Genomic DNA, 18871 nt, shown 5'->3' on the forward strand with positions numbered 1-18871 from the left:
CAATTAAAGTTTGAAAGAGAATTCTTTATCTGAATATAAAAGGGCTGTTTTATTGAAGTTGACTCTGAGCCCACAGTAGGTACATACTTTAAAATCTGGTTTTATGATCATGTTTCACTGGAGTGCTCTTAGACAACAAAGGAATTTTGTTGTCTAACTTAGTTGGGCTCTACCAATTAAAATTGCAAAGTCTACAATGAATTTGGCATGATTAATTTGAAAACAAAAACAGGAAAGTTAATTTTTGTTAGGCACATGTATGCTGTTTGTACCGGGAATAACTTCTGCAAATATAATTTTAAACATTTGAGACATTTTATTGTTCAAAGAAAAGTTGCTGACTTCATCACAACTATAAGCCTAGTAAAAACGGAGCCCGGAATAGTAAACTGGTTCAGAGCTGAGGCAGAAACAGGTAACCTCTGACCTCTGACTTTTACTGGAAAATGATATGCAGCATAAATCCAAGGGGCCTTTTTTCTTTCAAGTGTGTGTATGTATGTGTTATGGCGTTGCTGTTCAGAGCGCTATAGTTAAGGTGGTGTCAGCACTTTCAATATAAAGCCTTACTTTCATAGCTCTACTTACACTATGAGTTTTCAAAAAGGTGTAAATGGAATCTAAATTCTTTTTCCTGTAGCCCAAAATTGCTGCACGGGGTCGCAGCCTAGTGTTTGGCTTGTTTCTTTTTCTTTTTTCATTTCTTGCTTTTCAAAACTGATATCATCTGAGAATAGGTAGATAGTAAAGCTGCTGCTTTGAAGGCTTGCGAACTGCGGAAATGCACTTGAATTTAAAACTGTAATGCATCTGTTTTCTCAAACATTGTATGATAAGAGGATTTTCGGATAGCAAATGCCCATTACCAGTTCTTCCCCTCTGACATGCTGTAGCAAGGAATTAGGAATGTTGTATGCTGCGTCTTCCTTCAACAAGTGTTCTCCAAAGGCCTGTTTAATAATTTGATTGTAACTAGGAACTACATGTTATTCGCATTACCAACTTTCCACTTAGAATGTTTCTTTCTATAGTTTTTCTTTTTATGTTTTTATATTTGAGTCCAACACCTAGTTATTTTTAAGGCATTTACACATAAATTATTTTATTTGAATGATCTCAGCTGAATCATTTAAAAACAATCCTGGGTAGCAGATTAAGTAGGTCTAGCCCCATCTGATAGAGGAGAAAAATAAGGCACGAAGAAGCTGAGTGATATGTTGAGGTCCCAGTGGAGCGTCAGACCTAAACTTCCAGTTTCCCAATTACTTAAATAAGGTTCTTCTCATCAGACTCTCTTTCCTCATCTCTCTACTAAAAAACTACAGTAGATAACTTCCACTGTCATCAAATAGAAACTTTCTGTGCTGGTTTCCCCTGCCCCACCTTTCTGTGCTTGATAACAGAGGCTGCTGGGAGCCCCACCTTCAGTCTTACTTGTCCTTCCTTGTGGGTTTTCTTTGGCAGTGGAATTTATTCCCGATAAATGCAGAATGATGCCTGAAAGTGTTGCTGCAACAACTTATGCACATTTCCATGCCAACCATGACCCTTCTAAACCTTTTTTTCATCCCTGAGACCTGCAGAGCTTGGTCTTTGTGCAGCCTTCGGATTAACTGTGCACAGTGGCTTTTCCATGTTTTCCCTGTTTGCCTTTTCTGGCAGGCATGGATGTGTAAGCTGTGCCAGCATTTGGCCTGTAGTACATGTCCTAAATAGTTATTTACACAGTTTGAGTCCATTTTAGTCAACTGGGTAAATAACAGCCCTCTTCAAAAGATTTATAAATCCATAAATATGTCTTTATACATACCCAATAGACAGAAATAACTCAATCTGTGAAGAACATATCCAAAGAGGTGTTTCCCCCACAGACAGGAGTAATACATATTTTAAAACTTTCTCTGCCATATTATTTGTACTGCATTTCTTTTTTCCTCATGCCTTTTCCATTTTTACCACTTCATTATGGCACCTGTGGTTAAAAAAAAAAAAAAAAAAAAAGAAAGGAAAGAAAAGATAACAAAAAAGAAATCCCCTAGGCTTTAGTACTCTGTTAAATAACCTTATCTGCTGCACAGTGGAGGCGTGTAACAGGCTATATATATATATATATATATATATATATATATATATATGTCTGAATTGAATCCTATTCTTTTGAACTTTCAAAGTAAATGAAAGAAGTTATGCGGGAAATTTTAAATGTTCTAACAGATTTCAAAATACAGTAAGAGTTTCTGGTTAGAGCTCCAGCAATTTGGGGAATTTTGAGTGCCTGATAATTTGCTGAATTAGTAGCTGGTGTGATCAGTGAAAGAGTTTTTTGGTACACATTTTTACCTAAACATTAAAAAAAAAATACAAAATCCATGGCTGGGAGCAGTGGCTCACGCCTGTAATCCCAGCAATTTAGGAAGCTGAAGTGGGGGGAGTCACAAGGTCAGGAGTTCAAGACCAGCCTGGCCCACATGGTGAAATCCCGTCTCTACTAAACATACAAAAGTTAGCCAGACGTGGTGGCGGGCGCCTGTAATCCCAGCTACTCAGCAGGCTGAGGCAGGAGAATCGTTTGAACCCAGGAGGTGGAGGTTGCAGTGAGCTGAGATCGTGCCATAGCACTCCAGCCTGGGTGACAAAGCAAGACTCCATCTAGGAAAAGAAAAAAATAAAATCCAATCATGGGCATTCTAAAGAGAATGTACATAAGATATGTAATTAAGAGAATACCAAGGTACTGTTATTCAGGGATTTAATGTTTATTCATGATTTACATAATATATCTTTCCCTCAATTCAAATTATTCATCACGATGACTCTTTTTATGATATCTACTTCCATTCAGTATTAATACTTGTGGTCCCTTGCAGGAGATTGATTCTTTAATAGTAAAGTCCTTTTCAATTGGCATTTAAGAGGGAGGGCCTCACATCTGTGTTTCGTTGGGGATTCTGTTGCTGTTGCTACAACATTGATTTTGTTTACTCCATGACTTCCTCAAAGTACTTCCAAAGATACCAGATTGAATCCTTATTTTATCCCTGGCAATTATTTGCTTTATTTTCCCATTTCACAGGAGAAAGAAGTAATAGCTCAGAAATATTGAAGAGTAACTGTCAAAGTCAACTTCAGGATCTTGGTCTCTTGGCTTTGTAACTGCTTTAGGATGGGGTGCCTGTTTCCAAGGCTGCCAAGTAGTGTCTCATAGGTACGGGAGGTACACGATGGCAGATACGTGTGGCTTTCATGTGTCTTTTGCATCCTACTGTGCATGGCTGCCCTGCCCGCCTGACCATAATCAGAGCCTTCTCTAGGAACTGTGTGTTTTGGAATGGGAGAACTTCAAGCAAATCGGGTGCCTCTTCCCCTAGATTTTTGCTGTTTCCCCAGAGGCCTGCCGCAGCCACTCTATGCCTCTCAAGCAGCTCCTACTACAATTGACCACATTTTTGAGTTTGGACAAATTTTTTTTTTAATTTTTTTTTTTAATTGACCACATTTTTTAGTTTGGACAATTTTTTTTTTTTTTAATTTTTTGTTTTTGCTTTAAAGTTAAGAGAGCTAAATAAATGATGGTAAAAAGATAATAAAATAGAACATGAAGGGCTGTCAGTCAGTGTAGGTATTTCCATCCCCTCACTTTTCGAGTGAGGTCACAGAGGCTCAGAGCGATAAGGAGACTTGTCCAAGGCCACACACTGGCTGGTGCTCGAGTCGGGACTTGAACCCATGCAATCTGACTCTAGAGCCCAAGCTCCTAACTATGATGTCCTATTTGATACACTGCTTTACTGGAGAAACGGATCATTTGACAGACATTCTTTCTGTTACCAATTTGACAACTCTTTCCCCAGTTGTCTGTACTGAACCTGGCATTGTGCTCCCTAACAGTGACCTAGCTATGAATAAGACAGAATCGCCTTAGACTCAGAGGGGTAATGTTCTGTTGGGGAGGGAGAACCTAGTTTTGCATGCTAAGTAGAATGATGAATGAAGTATTTACAAAGGGAGCATGGTGACTGATATGATTCATTGGTATTATGTATTAAGAGCCTATATCATTTCACTCATTCAAAGACTTAGTGAATTAAGAATAGAAGCATGGGAACAAGTAAAGATATTGCTCTTGCAGAACATTTTCCACTTAAAACTAATCATATTTGCCTCTTTTGTGAGGATAAAGAAAAAGTATTATTTCTACATGGAAATTTGATGGAAAACATTTCAACCCTAAAGGCTTTCAATGATTGCTGGAATCTCTAAAACCCACTTATGAACTTCTCCTTTAGGGGGCAGGACTCAGAATAACAATAGTACCACTTAAAAAAAAAAAGCAAAACCAGCATGCCAGGATGTTTCTTAAAAGAAGAATAGTTGCAAAGCACTGCATTTCTCTATCATAATGTATCAATAGTTGCAGTGCCTCCCACTGCCCCATCCCCCTCTACACCAGCTTTTGTGTGAGTCCAGGCAACCTATAGGCAGAAGGCAATTCCATTTATTATTGAGGGGAATCTCAAGGCAGTTGTTCCAGACCTGTGAAGCCAGCGGGCAGAGTGGCCTGAGAGGGGATGGGGAGCACCGGGCGAGGGAGGTGGGGAAGGGCCACATTATGTTCCAGAGGACTGAGCAACGATTTATATACTGCTCGCCTTTTTTACATGAAGAAGAAAAGTAAGAACAGCCTGAACCCAGGCATTTGAAACAGTCAGCTGTCCGATGAATAATGGGATAGGTGGGAAGGAGCGCTCTGATTGGATGTCTTAATGAGCACATTTCGCACAGAGTTTGGGCTGCAGTTCCCCTTGACCTTTGCCCTTTATTGACCAAACTGACACTTCATTTTTCACATACTTCCAATTATGGCTCGGCTTAAGTGTTGCCCTCCCTCCTTTATTTCTTTCCTATGGACAACTTGAGAGTGGTTGAGGCCACAGAAGATATTTTAATTTGAAAAACTACCGTAGCAACTCAGGTTCAGGATGTAATCTGAAACTGCTGTCACTTTGCAGCTTTTCAGCTGAAAACACAAATTTAATACTGCTTGTTTTGAGACAATTTTCTTTAAAAAAAAAATCCAATGTATTTTACAAACAAAATGATAACCTAAGAACCTTGAAAATGAAGGAAAATGGTTACAAATGGTCATTTTTATTTTTTTGTTGTTTCATTTGTCTGTTGGTCACAGTGACTTGAATGATCTTTATTTGTTCACACTTGCTTCTTAAGCCTGTACCTCTCCAGGGACTTCTTGTATTTCAATGGCACTGTAATGATTTTGACTAATACACTTTTGAGAGGAGAGAAAAGTAAAATATAATTGTGACCACAGGCCTTAGAGCATCGCAGCCCTGTGTGTTCCTTTGGTTATATTTAATGTTGACCTGCAAATTAAAGTGTGGCCTTTGCATGCAGTGGCAGGCAGAATAGGAAAATAATTTCCTGGTGGGAAAAGTCAGGTGTAAAAAAGAAAGGGGAAGTTATTATGCTCCACAAATGCCTGTTATCAAAAAGTCTATATTATTAACTTATCAAACATGTTGAATGAGATGTAGAGACAGAGAACTATCTTCCCAAGAACACCCTGTAATATACTCACCTTTCCTTTTATTGACTCATCAAATGTGAGTAACAGTGTTCTGTTTTCCACCTGCTTGACTTCTAGCATCATGAAAGCAGGCCATCTTAAAGAAAAATAACTTCATCATCTAAAAGTAGTAACTATATTTCGGGGCACGAACATGGCCATAAGCACTTTCATAGAAAGTGCGTCTTCTCATTATTAGGCAGCATCAGCAGTAAACTTCAGGTCACTGTTTTTCATCTTAAACAACCAAAAAGTGCATCTGAAATTATTTACAGCCGAGCAGAGATATTCTTCGAACACAGAAGTATTTATCTGAAAAGTGGATGAAGTGTTATCTACTTTATTATGTAGCCCTCTAGCATATCTGTGACATATTTTTACTATAATATGGTAATAAAAGAATATGTAAAAGACAGACAAAGGTTCTGTCTTTTTCTGTAAGGTGACCTTTGTTACCAAGTAACTGCTTTACTTATGAGCTTATTAAAAACTCAAAAAATGAGCTTTTCATACTTCACAGGCATTGATGTGAAAATGAGCTGTCCTGTGAGTAGTTTTCTTCATCATTTTTAGAACAATTGATTAGCCAAAGAGCTCCTGTCATTAGTTGACATTGACTGATAGCAATTTGTCACAAGCTCTGAAGGTCAGCTAGACAGTTGGAGTTTCAGCTTGTCTTTGATTGACCTTTACTGATTCCATCCTCATGTGATTGGGTTTGAATAGTTCTGACCCTCAATTGGAAAAGACAGGGCATTAGTCAACAGAGTCATTTCTTATATTTTCTGTTGATTGCTCTTTTTTATTTACGTGTGAACTCATGGTCTGGATTTCTTATCAAATTTTGAACTCTTGTTTTTGAAATTTAAAAGGTGTGATATTTATTGTGTGACCTGTAAGTCACAATTCTGTTTTCCCTTTGGTTTGCACACTTGATTTGTGATGTCACTGACATCTGTCTACTGGCCACTGTTACCTGTGCAGATACTGGAGTTTGATTGCAAGTGATGGATTAAAATTTTGTTGTTGCTGTCATTTTTTAAGAAATATCAACTCTGGTGTCACTTGTAGCACATCTAAAAAATTATACACCAGTTCTTTTATTTTCCTAGAATTCACTACTTTTGTCTCCCAAGACTCATGCAATATTTTAAAATAAGAAATAAGTGGTAAAAAAGTATATGAATAATGATGTTATGTCAATTCATCATTTAGCTCTGCAGCCAGAGGCATGAAAACTTTGTAAAAAGTATCTTCTTTTCAGTTTCACTCAGTTGACTGTAAATTAGAGAAAGCTCTCCTAGCTAGAAGGGCATTCGCTTTTCAGTGAGAGTGGAATATATTTTCTATTTTCATGGACCTGGAAGTTAATTGTTCATAATACTCAGTTCTTTCTTTTCAAAACTGTAAAGCATTTTCCAAAAATACATCACATATAGAGAAATATGTTCCACATCATATTAATACCATGCATTGTATTGTTTTATGTTAATGATAAAAATGGAGATATTAGCTTTAAAAACCCAGGTCTTATTCCGTAATTATTTAATTCAGTTTTTATGTAGGGCCTTTTCATTCTCTTATCCTTTCTCACCTTCCCTTCTTCTCTTGAGTCTGCATTGGGTTTTAAACTATAAGCAATAACTTGTTTTTCAGGTCAGATCTCCCAGGCATTCCAGGGCCACCACACAGCCTGGCACAGCTTAAACGTGTGTTTCAGTTTCTACTCAAGGAAATAAATGAGGAGAGAATTCATTGTTTCAGGTGCTAGATTCCTCACACGGTGTCATTCTTGGCAAGGCAGAAGTGAGGAAGTTAATTTTAGGGAAGCATTCATTTAACATAGCCCAAGGAGATAAAAAGAGTTTAGAATTATAATCTCTCCTGCAGATGAGCCAAAATATTATCATGAGTTGTGTTTAAGGGGGGGATGGGAATGTAAATTTATACATTCCGGTCAAGTCATCAAAAATAGATTTAGCACTTACTGTGTGCCAGGTACTCTGTGTGAGCTATAAAAATGAGTAGGTCATAGTATTTGCCCTTAGGAAGTTCCTGTGTGCTACCAAGAACATCAAGCATATCGAAGTAAAATATTTGCTAAATACTGGATATTCTTAGGGAGCCGTGAGTGTATTTATTTCACAACATGCCAATGACCCAGACATGGTGAACTCTGTGGTCAGGCCTGCTGGATGGCACACAGTGTGGTGGGTATTAGGTTTAAATTGCAGAGGGACAGATCTACCTTGGTAGATGTAGACATTCAACATCTATGGGGCCCTGTTAGGTGGACTTGGCTCCAGAGCCCACTCTTGGAAACTTGGTCCAGTCCTTCCACACTACCATGAGCCAGCCAGTGCCTCTGCTGCCTGAACCATTGGCGCCATCATTGCTTTCACCGCCATGAGTCACCTGGCTGCTGACTCAGATTGATCTTCTTCAAGGGAATCTTGACATTTCGAGGAGGACAGGACTCCTTTGGCAGTCTGGTGAAGCCAATGGATACCTTATCAGAGTAATATATTTATTAATGTATAAAATAAAACCCATAGGACTACAAGGGCAATGAATTGTATTAAAATTCAATTATCTAAATATTTTTTAAAGCCAAGTTGTAAAATAGTAATATAAGGCCGGGTGCAGTGGCTCATGCCTGTAATCCCAGCACTTTGGGAGGCCGAGGTGGGAGGATCACCTGAGGTCAGGAATTCAAAACCAGCCTGACCAACATTGAGAAACCCCATCTCTACTAAAAATACAAAATTAACCGGGTGTAGCGATACATGCCTGTAATCCCAGCTACTCGGGAGGCTGAGGCAGGAGAATTGCTTGAACCTGGGAGGCAGAGGTTGCGGTGAGCTGAGACTGTGCCACTGCACTCCAGCCTGGGCAACAAGAGTGAGACTCCATCTCAAAAAATATATATATTTTATATATATATATACACCCTATTAATAGGCTTAAATAACAAGATCTAGTAGTAATTCTGTTGTCTGCTGAATTTTTGAAGTAGTGATAAATGTAAATCATGTTTTAAGATATTTGTAACAACTGTATTGTGATATGCAAATATGATTTCCATTGGGGACAAAGTTATAGGTCCTGCTAATAGTTCTGTGGTTGGTTTGTTACTTACATACATGCATGAAGGAAATGCTAATTCTAATTGAAGTTATTGATAATAAAAATGTAATTTTTCCCCTTCTCAAATACATATATCCCCTGAATTCTAACCATGGATCTCCCTTGAGGGGGTGTCTATATAGCCCAGGTTAACAACTTCTAAACTTAAGTGTCAGAAGTTAAATGGGTTTGGGGATGTATAGCCATCCCTTGGTATCCCCCAGGGATTGGTTCCAGGACCCTCTGCCTCCAACCTCCAGATACCAAAATCTTTAGATGCTCAATTCCCTGCTCTTAAATGGCATAGTATTTGCATGTAACCTATGCACATCCACCCATATACTTTAAATAATCTCTTGATTACTTATAATACCTACTACAAGGTAAATGCTTTGTAAATAGTTGTTATACTGTATTGTTTAGAAAATAATGACAAGAAAAAAAGTCTGTATATGTTCAGTACATTATACAATCATCCATTTTTTTTTTTTTTCAAATATCTTCCATCCTCAGTTGGTTGAATACGTGGATGTAGAGCACATGTGTATGGAGGTCTTGACCTTAAATCATGCCATCCACCTAATCACCTCTTCTCCCTACTCCTACCCTTGGACACCACCTTCTGCCCCACAGTGGGCATCTAACAGAAGATGGGTGGAGACCAGCAGCAGAATCTGAGGGATTATAGGGTTGAAGTGAGGATGAATTCTGAGACAGGACCCTGTAGCAAGGGTAACTATGCTACCCTGGGAGGATGCTTTTATGTCCTATGCCCTTCTCAGTAGCAGCCATGATTCTACCCCCGCTGAATTGTGATATTTAGCTCTACCCCAAAAGTTATTTCTCTTTCTCATGGGTGATAGCACTAATTAAGAATAGTAGTAGTAGAGACTTTGGCTGTTGGCCTAGCAAAAACTAACCCAAACAGTAAATTTATGCCAAGCATTTTCCTTAGGAAAAAAAAAAAAAAAATGTAGGCATTGTCTACCTCTTGTATTGATTAGTCCTAGAAATGTAGCTGGTAAAGTTGGGTTTTGCTCAAGTGTCTGGCTTTGTGGATTAGCTCTGTCTTGCAGATAGGTTTCCATAATTACTTAACCTAAAAGCATTCTATTTGATTAGTACAATTAGTTTGGTTTTCTCCTACTTACTAATATCAATTCATATGCATTCCCTCCTAACATTGCTCACTTTATTTTATAACAAAGAATGAAGACAGCAGAACTTCCTGTTGCTTATTACCATATTAGAAGAAAAGGAGAATATGACCTTACATAGCAAAGCTTACATTTTAAAAAATTATATATTTTTAAGAAAAAGCGAATTAAAGAGTGAATGCAGAAAATATTGAATTTGCCAATGGGCTTGTTGCTTGGTTATTAGCATTTACTGTTGTAGTTTGACTCTTTCCTTGAGTGCCCCTACTACCTATGACAGCCAGGACAGGTAGCACCTTGACACCCTTTTATACTTTAATACCTTGGGAGAAAAGGATATGTTGATTTAAAAATGCATATATATAAACATATACATATAAATATATGGATATAAATATAAATATACACATCTATTATTTATTTTATAAATACACATATTTATATAGTTATTTATTTGTATTTATATGTTTATTTATAAATATCTATATATTTATTTATAAGTAACATATTTATATATTATATATACTTATCTATGCATAAATATAAATACGTATATTTGTATATATATTATCCCTCTCATTCTAAGAAAGGATTTAAGGAAATTAACAAAAGTTTATAGTATACAATAGGATAAGAAATGTGTAGATGAACAAATTAGAATGGAAAGCAAAATAAACAAAAAGCCAAGAAATAAGGGTAGTACTGAGCAATATAAATTATAAGATCATGTACAATTACTAGAAATAGGTATTAATTTGGCCCTGAGCTTCCTAGCAGCTAAAACAAAGACTGAAATATAATTAATTACAAGATTTACAACATCCATGGAAGTTGCTCTGAAGAATCGATTTGACCAGCATTAAGATCTGAAAGAAATTCTCCTCCTGTCCTCACACAGGGAGTCCAGAGAGCTGGCACAGGTTGGCATCCTCGACAGCATCCATAGGACTCCTCTCATGCTCCCCAGTTCCTAGCACAATGCTGCAGTTATAAGAATTGCTGATACATATTTGATTGAGTGGACTAGGTATCTGTAATCATAGTCATCCTTTTCTTACTTTACCTCATTGGAATCTAATGAGTCTTGATTTCCACGGTTGAAATGAATGACAGCCTATTTTGATGTGAGCCAAGGTGCTGAGTTTTGGTAATGCCATGAGGCCTTTCTTCACTTGTCTGTCTCCTTCTTCTGACCATTCTCTGGTGGGTTCGCTTCATTCTCCAGTCTTTTCTTCCTCCATCTGAATCCAGGAATGGGGGTGAGGATGCTGTTGTTGCGCTGGTTATTATTATCCCTGGGAACAGGGTTAATGGAGCCAGAGAGATTCAGGTAAGCAATGGTTAGAATGGAGATGCTGAGAGGCTGAGCTGGGATGCCAGAATGGAAGGTTCAGATGCTGCAGTCCTTAAAAATGGAAGTTCTGAGGGAATATGACTTCAGCCTATAAAGTTGGAGGGGGCTGAGTGGTATGAATATTTGGCTTACCTCATCCTGGCACCAAAACCATCCCCTCAGGTAAAACAAATACATTTACTACAAATGAAAGTATTGCTTAATGTACATTTTAAGCATATGAGAGGAATACTCCCAAAGATAGAAGTGAAAAGGGAAATATTCCCATTTATTAATTGAATGAGTATTAATTAAATGTCCACTGCATACCAGTCCTGTGCTAGATGTGGGAATTCAGAGTGAAAGAAGTCATTTCCGGAATTAAGAAACTGACAGTCTGGTAGAGGAACAGACATTTTAATATATCATAGGTTAAGTCTCCCTAGTGAGCAGGTTCTGAGTAATTTGGAAGTAGAGGAATGGCACCTAACAAACTGGCACAGGGGCATCACCTGCCTGACATCAGACAGGCTTCTCTCTAGTCTTTCCATGGTGGCCATTTTTAATGGATCACAGCACCTTTGTCATTGGGCCTGAAAGGAGAGCAGATGCAGTCCTTCTCCACACAGCACTCCAGCAACCACTACCTTGTCCCCCAGAGTTAGCCCCAGAAGAAATTGGTTTTCCATTTTTGATCTCCCACTCAGTCTCCTAAGAGAGTGAGTCTATAATGGAAACTTGGGAGAGATGGAGAAGAGGGGCACGTGAGGAAAAAAAAATAGCTTGTGTAAAGGTAGGAAGGAGAGAGAGCATGCCACTTTGGGGACTTTGTGTGTGCCTCAGCATGAGCAGAGAGTGCATGTGAGAGAGGAAGAGTCTGAGGTGAGGCCTAAGAGGTAGCAGGGGCCAGACCACAAAGGGTCATATTTGTCGTCTTAAGGCCATATCTGTAGTTGTGGCATTGGTTTAGCAGGCAGTAGGGAGTCATTGGAAATGTGAGGGTTGTGGCATGGTCAGATGTGAGTGAAGGAGGAATCGGAGCAGGGGGAGGTTGAAGTCAGCATGATAGTTATTCAGAAATGTTGCAGAACTTTACTAAGGCAGAGGGAGGAGGCTAGAGAGCAGAGCTTTGAGGAGGAAGACTGGACTGGACAGAGAGACTGAGTGGACGCAGAGGGCAGTGGAGTGCAAAGGCTCTGGGATGATGCCAAGGTTTTGGAAGACTGACTACACAGACTACAGATCCCATCGGCACGCTCTTTGTCTTCTTCTGAATGTAGCTTTGCCACTCTAGATGGGAGAAAATGCAGCTGGTCATTGATGGCTGTGGCTTTTCTCCTACACCCTTGCTGGGCAGAAGTGATGCTTTTCCCACCCCTTCCTGAGGATGGCTTGCAGAAATCCCACTAATTCTCTCTGCTGCACTGCTTTCCCTCAAAGAAGGCTCTGGCTCCATGGAGACCAGCGGCTGGGTGGAAAGGAAGAGGCCAGTCAAGCTGTCATGGGAATTTGGTGACTCATTTCATCAGTTTACTGCTCTGAAAGTGAGGTGACTTCCCCCTTTGCTTGACAACTGATTGATGAACATTTCCTGAGTATTTGCAGAATAGATGTTTTGCTTCATGGGCCTTCATGTTTATGCGCTCCCAGTGGATTCTAATCCTGGTGTGCTTCAGCCTTTCCCACTTCTCAGTTGCTAATTTTTCTTTTTATTTAGAGTCTTTAGATTAAGGGCCCAAGACTTAATAGAATGCAGGATTAGAAACAGTATACTCTTATGCCTGCTGATACAACTCTGGTTACATTGACTTTTTGCCAGAATGTTAAAGAATGAAGGATACCTTTTTACACTGAAGCAGTATTTATTTGGCTAAAAACACTATCACCTGGTACTTAGTGTGTCTACATTGAAAGCTGTCTTTCAAAGTAGCGTACTTCATTTTGTGTGTCTAGAATTTCTCGTTTTGTTTTTAGTTTTTACTTTCTTTCCCAAGATATAGGTTTATGTGTTTTTAGAAGAATTAGCTTTCCTTTGTTTCCAGATTTCCTGATGCTCTTGATAGTAAAGGAATCAGCTTTGGACAACATTAATTGCTCCACTAAATGATGGAATGTTAATAAAAGTTACATAGCGAGAAGTGGAAGCATTGCTTTTAGGCCCCAAGAATCGACTTTAGGTTCATTTTCCATAACTGAAATGGAAGCAATAGGTTTGCATTATGTGGATCAGAGTCATCATCTTAGACACTAGCCATAGTCCCTAGATTTAATTTTCATATTTCAAATGGAGGCCGTAGGTTTAACGTGTCTTACTTTGCAGCTGGAACAGATTCTATTTTTAATCTGTAAGTTCCATATGGCATGGAGCCATGTGCCGCCCGGATCCAAATGCATAACTCCTGTTGATATCAGGGAGCTTCATGATGAATTGGAAAGAACTATGTGGTCTTTATTCCAAACATCTATCTGACTTTTTAGGATTAAATGTGCTGAACAAATTCTAGCACTTTTCAAGTTAAAATGGAGTGTTTTTGAATGTAGCAACCATGCTGGCTTAAAGGAATAATGCAACAATTCCAAATAGACACACACACACACATAACCGTAGAATTGGTTTTCAGGCAGAGAGAGGCAACTGGGCTCAGGAACCTGGCTGGCATAGTAAAGGACATGGCTGTATTGAGCTATACAAAATTGCCTTTAAATAGAAAAGATAAGAGGAGAAAGCCTTTTCTTTGGATGGTACTCTGCTCATCAGGGTACACATTATTGTTGGTGAGTAATTCTAGCAAGAGTCCTCTTGTACTTCCTCATTCTTATGACCCCAATGGTGGGAATTGTCTGGCAATATTCATTCAGAACTGACAGATGTTTGTATCTATAAATAAATGTACTCAAATCATAATTGTTATAACAAGATTGTTTGATTACCTGGCAATGGCCTTGTGCTGAGATAGCTTTTGGATCACCTGTTCTTTGGGAACATTTGACAGACCTCATGTTTATTACCCAATTGCATGTCAGTAGCAATTGCAGCTAAAGAAAAAACAAAAATGCGAGTTCTTGTTGACCTTGACTTTTTTTCCACAAGAGATTGAACTTGATGGCTCTATTGCAGTTGAGCTGATAAGGGTTATAAACAGTAGTTTAAGGAAAATGTTTTATTCCCAGAGGAAAACACCCTATTTGCTGTGGGAAATGGCAATAGACATATATGCCCTTTGCCAGATTTTCTTAATGTACCTTTATTTGGGCTGTGGGAAAAGGACATGCTGGAAAAGCTTTTTATGGCTTTAATGTACATTTGCATAGATTGTTATAATTTGTGAATGGTGTAGTTAGTAGATTGAATACAATTTAAAAGAAGCCAATGATGTTTCTATGATTTATGATAATATGATTTTTTTGAAACTGTCATGTTAATATAAGATTGTGTTTCAGAGATGAAGATCTTATAAAAATGCAGTAGACTTATGGTGCCAAAATGTTCTTTTCGATTTTAATTAAAAACATAAAAGTGTCATTGGTTAATATGATCTCACTAGGAGCAAAGAGAGAAAATTGATCCAGTGAATATTTACATGGACATTCCAGAAATGCACTGGGGGATGAGAATCAGCACTTTTCTTTAGGCACAAAGTCTTAAGCTCCAGATTTGAATCAAGAAACCCCGGGCCATGAAGGATTCCCCATTTATTGGTGAGACAGTAAGGCTCGGTAACCTGCCCTATTTGCTCTTTAAAATCCCACTGCATTTTCCTTCGGAGGAGAGGTGCTTTGGCTCAATGCCACTGGCTTCAACTTTTACTCTTAAAATGTTGTTTTGATGCATAGTGTAGTGATGGCTGAATTGATTTCTGTGCATAAATGGTGGCCTAGATTCTTGCCCTGTGGAAATCCATGGAATTAAGAACTCTAGGTTCCTGGAGTGATAAGAGGTAAGCAAATGATTAGATATGCATGCAGAGAAAAAATCTAAATGCTCAAGAATAGAAATAAGGGTCTATATAATTTGCAAGTTTAATGTAAATGCAAGCCACTAATACAACTAATAATTTAATGCTAATATGTGAGGATAAGTAAATGTTATTCTAATTATTTCCTATTTGGTGTGTTCTCAAAGACTTCTGAGCAAAAAATGTACTGCATTGAAATATTTGCCTGGCTACTCAGGATGAAAATGTGGTCTACTAACAGCTGTGGCCATAATGAAACCTCTGGGATACTAGTGACTAAAATTTCTCTCTAGATAGAAGTTGGGGACGATTTGAGATGGCAGAATTTAAGCCAGAGTTTCTTTCAAGGAGATTTAGCACACTGGGATATTATGTGATTTATCCAATGAAAGTACAGGCTGAGATCTAGCTCAATATGCCCATTTTAAGTAGTCACTAGAATTATTTAATAATGCAGAATATATTTTTGGTTAAAAGATTTGATCTTTTTGTCTGTTTTTCAAAGTACAGATTTCCTCCTGAAGATAGACAAGTTTTGGGTACATTTTAGTGAGAACAGACCCTTTGAATGAAATTTTAAACCATAAGAAAGTCATAACATGTATAATCAATAGGGAATTTCTTGCTGTCCAAGAAAACAATGGGAAAGAAGAGTTCCACTCTCTCCAGTCTTCTTTGCTAAGTCTCATTTCTTTACTTGTGCATTTCTTTGGAGAATAACTGCTTGCTAACTTCTACTTTCCTATGAAACTTTTTTGAAGAATGGTGGAAATCTTTGCAATGACAGATGCCATTGCAGATTATTATGATGTCCATTACTTGGAGAATGGAATTAGGAAGAGTTTATTTCTGACATGGCACATACCCTTCCCTGCAACAGAAAGACTGGAGCCTAGAATCTCTGTTAAAAAAAACACATCCTCAGGATTTCTGGTGATTCTCTGGTTGATGTGTTAGAAATGAGCAGAGAGGCAAGTCTGCTGTCTCTGGCATCCTGATCCCCTGCAGCAGGAGGGCACCCAGGACATGCAAACTCAGGTTCATTTTGGCTGCATGAGCAGGGAAAGTGGGAGGCAGGGTATCCTACATTCCTCCTAGTATTCACTGAAGGATGTGGCAAGGGCATGAATTATTTGTGGCTGGCTCTCTATTCTGGTGCTAGGAAAGACTTCTGTGTTTATCTGCATCTTTCTGAACCCCCGTTGCTATGTAGCCAGCTCCCAGGCCACTTTGTGGGAAAGCTTTCTTTATGATGGATGACGTGGCATTTCTTGTCACTTCCTCAAATTCCTTCCTGCTGCCTATCAGCATTGCTCTGGACTTATCTGGGTTGAGCTTCAGCCAGCTAAAGCTAATCCAGGTTCCTATTTCAGAGGAGCAAAATGACAGCGATGACGCTGCCATTCTTTTTGGCTTCTGACCTAAGATGCTGGGGAGAAGGAGCAAAAAGAGGAGGGTTGCAAGAGTTGGGGCCCATTGGCTTGATTTTCAATCCTGCTCAACCTTGAACATCTCTTTATTCTCATCAGTCTTGCCTCTCCATAAGGCTGAGAGTATTATTTATTTTCATGTGCAGTTGGCTGTAACTTTTCCAACTCTAACTTGAAGTGGCATTTACCTGAGATTGGTTTTATTCCTTCCACTGAGGTTGGCACTGGCAACTTTGAACCTCTTAAAGGAAGTCTTATGAAATGGAGTTTACAGGATCAGAGACTTGTGGCTCATTAGTTCTGATATTCCTTTTTTTTTTTTTTTTTTGTTTTTGAGATGGGGTCTCGCTCTTTTGCCAGGCTGGAGTGCAGTGGCATGATCTTGGCTCACTGCAACCTCTGTCTCCCGGGTTCAAGTGATTCTCCTGCCTCAGCCTCCCGAGTAGCTGGCACCACCATGCCCAGCTAATTTTTGTATTTTTAGTAGAGATGAGTTTTCACCATGTTGGCCAGGATGGTCTAGATCTCTTGACCTCGTGATCTGCCTGCCTCGGCCTCCCAAAGGGCTGGGATTATAGGCATGAGCCACCACGCCCGGTGATATTCCATTATTTAACAAATATATTTACTGAGAATCTACTATGTGTCAGGTACAATGCTAGATGGGAAATTTTTCAAACAAATAACTCATTTTTCATGCATTCAGATTCTGAAATGTGCCCACTCTCGTTCATTTGTGAGCCTCACACCACCACCCTTATGGCAGAGCAGAGATTCGTGTCTCTATTTCATAGGTGAGAATTACCTAAGGCCTGACAGCGTGTAAGTGAGAAAACGATAGGACCTAAGTCAGTCAGGTTTCTCAATTCCAACAATTTTTCTTTTTTGCCAGGTTGAGAAGTAACCTAGTAACTAATATCTTTTGAGCTCATTTATTTCTGAAATGTGTCTACCAGTTCTCTCTCTGTCTCTCGTTAGAAAGAGAGAAGACAGAATGACATATGAGGAAAGATCTTTAGAAGGAAGTGATCAGGCACTGCTTAGCATTCTATTTTGTTCATTCATTTATTCATCCACAGAGACCCTTCTGTGTAGAGGGTACTGTGCTAAGTTCTGGGATGACAGAAATGAGTAAGACCAATCCGTGCTCTCAAGGAATTGATAGTCCAGTGTTTGTTTCTCCCTTTACCCCTCAATTGAGAACTGTCTGGAACACACATATTTCCCAGTGCTGCTCTCTTTAGGAGTTACTTACTGTCTCATTCAATATTCCTGATGCCATCTAGTGATATTCAGGCATGAGGGGGTTTCAGTGTAGGATCAGAATGGAAGCAACCCAATATTGGTCTCTACTCATGGAGAACAGGCTCTTAATAAATCAGATTTCTACATGAGATGGTTTGACTTTTTTGGACAGAGGAACAGCCTAAACTCACCCATAAAATGGGAATAGTATTAGTACCTACTTATAGGACTGTTGAAAACATTAAACAAGTTAATATGTAGAACTTAGAACCATACGTGGCAATGGTAGCATTATGTCTGTGTTAGCTGCTGTCATGACCACATCATCATTATCAGCTGATTAATTTTCTCTGTGGAAAAAGAGACTCTGCTTAGGACTGGTGTCCATTTCTAAATGTGAGGGATGCCTTCCAAGAAATTGAGAATCTAGTATTATTCCCAAAATGTGTATTTATTTTACAATGAAGGCTGTTTGGCTGCCCTTTCGTGTCAGGACAGAGGGCATTGTGAACTTGGTGGGCCATCAAGATTTCAACTCATATGGGACTCCCTTCCACTGTCCATCACTCTGAAATGTTCCATAGGTCTGCCACTTTTACCTGAGGAGGCAGTGATGAGGAAGTGAATGGTTGAGAAGGGACGCAGACTGATACAATTCTTACCACTAGGCCTATGGTCTACTGGATTCCTTTTAAACAACTGCTCATGTTCCTTCTATACCATATGTTAAAGTGTCTGTGAAAAAATGAAGTTTGTGGTGTTAGTCAAGATTACATGTTGAATGGCATACCTCTTCTTGGTGGTGAGATTGGGTTAAGGTTGAGTGTCCCTGGGGGTCCTAGGTGGAATTTCCTCACAGGAGCCGAGTTTGGATGGGGAGTATATTTAGCCACTCACAGAGTTTCTTCTTGTGTCTCTGGTCTCATCTGGTCACAATAACCTTTGGTTTTTGATGAGGCTGTTGGGTAGTCTGGCCTTTGAATCTCAGGACATCAATGTTACTGGTAAATCTTAAAATATGGAAATATAATCCATAGTAT

The 18871-nt window shown here is 38.9% G+C and overlaps 1 protein-coding gene across 7 annotated transcripts in view; it reads left to right on the forward strand.

Moving 5' to 3' along the window:
* MEIS1 (Meis homeobox 1) overlaps positions 1–18871 on the forward strand; it is a 140503-nt gene that overhangs the window by 30453 nt on the left and 91179 nt on the right. The gene's annotated exons all lie outside the window — the stretch shown is intronic.

The sequence above is a fragment of the Piliocolobus tephrosceles genome, chromosome 15 (assembly GCF_002776525.5).
Source record: "Piliocolobus tephrosceles isolate RC106 chromosome 15, ASM277652v3, whole genome shotgun sequence".
Lineage (NCBI taxonomy): Eukaryota > Metazoa > Chordata > Mammalia > Primates > Cercopithecidae > Piliocolobus > Piliocolobus tephrosceles.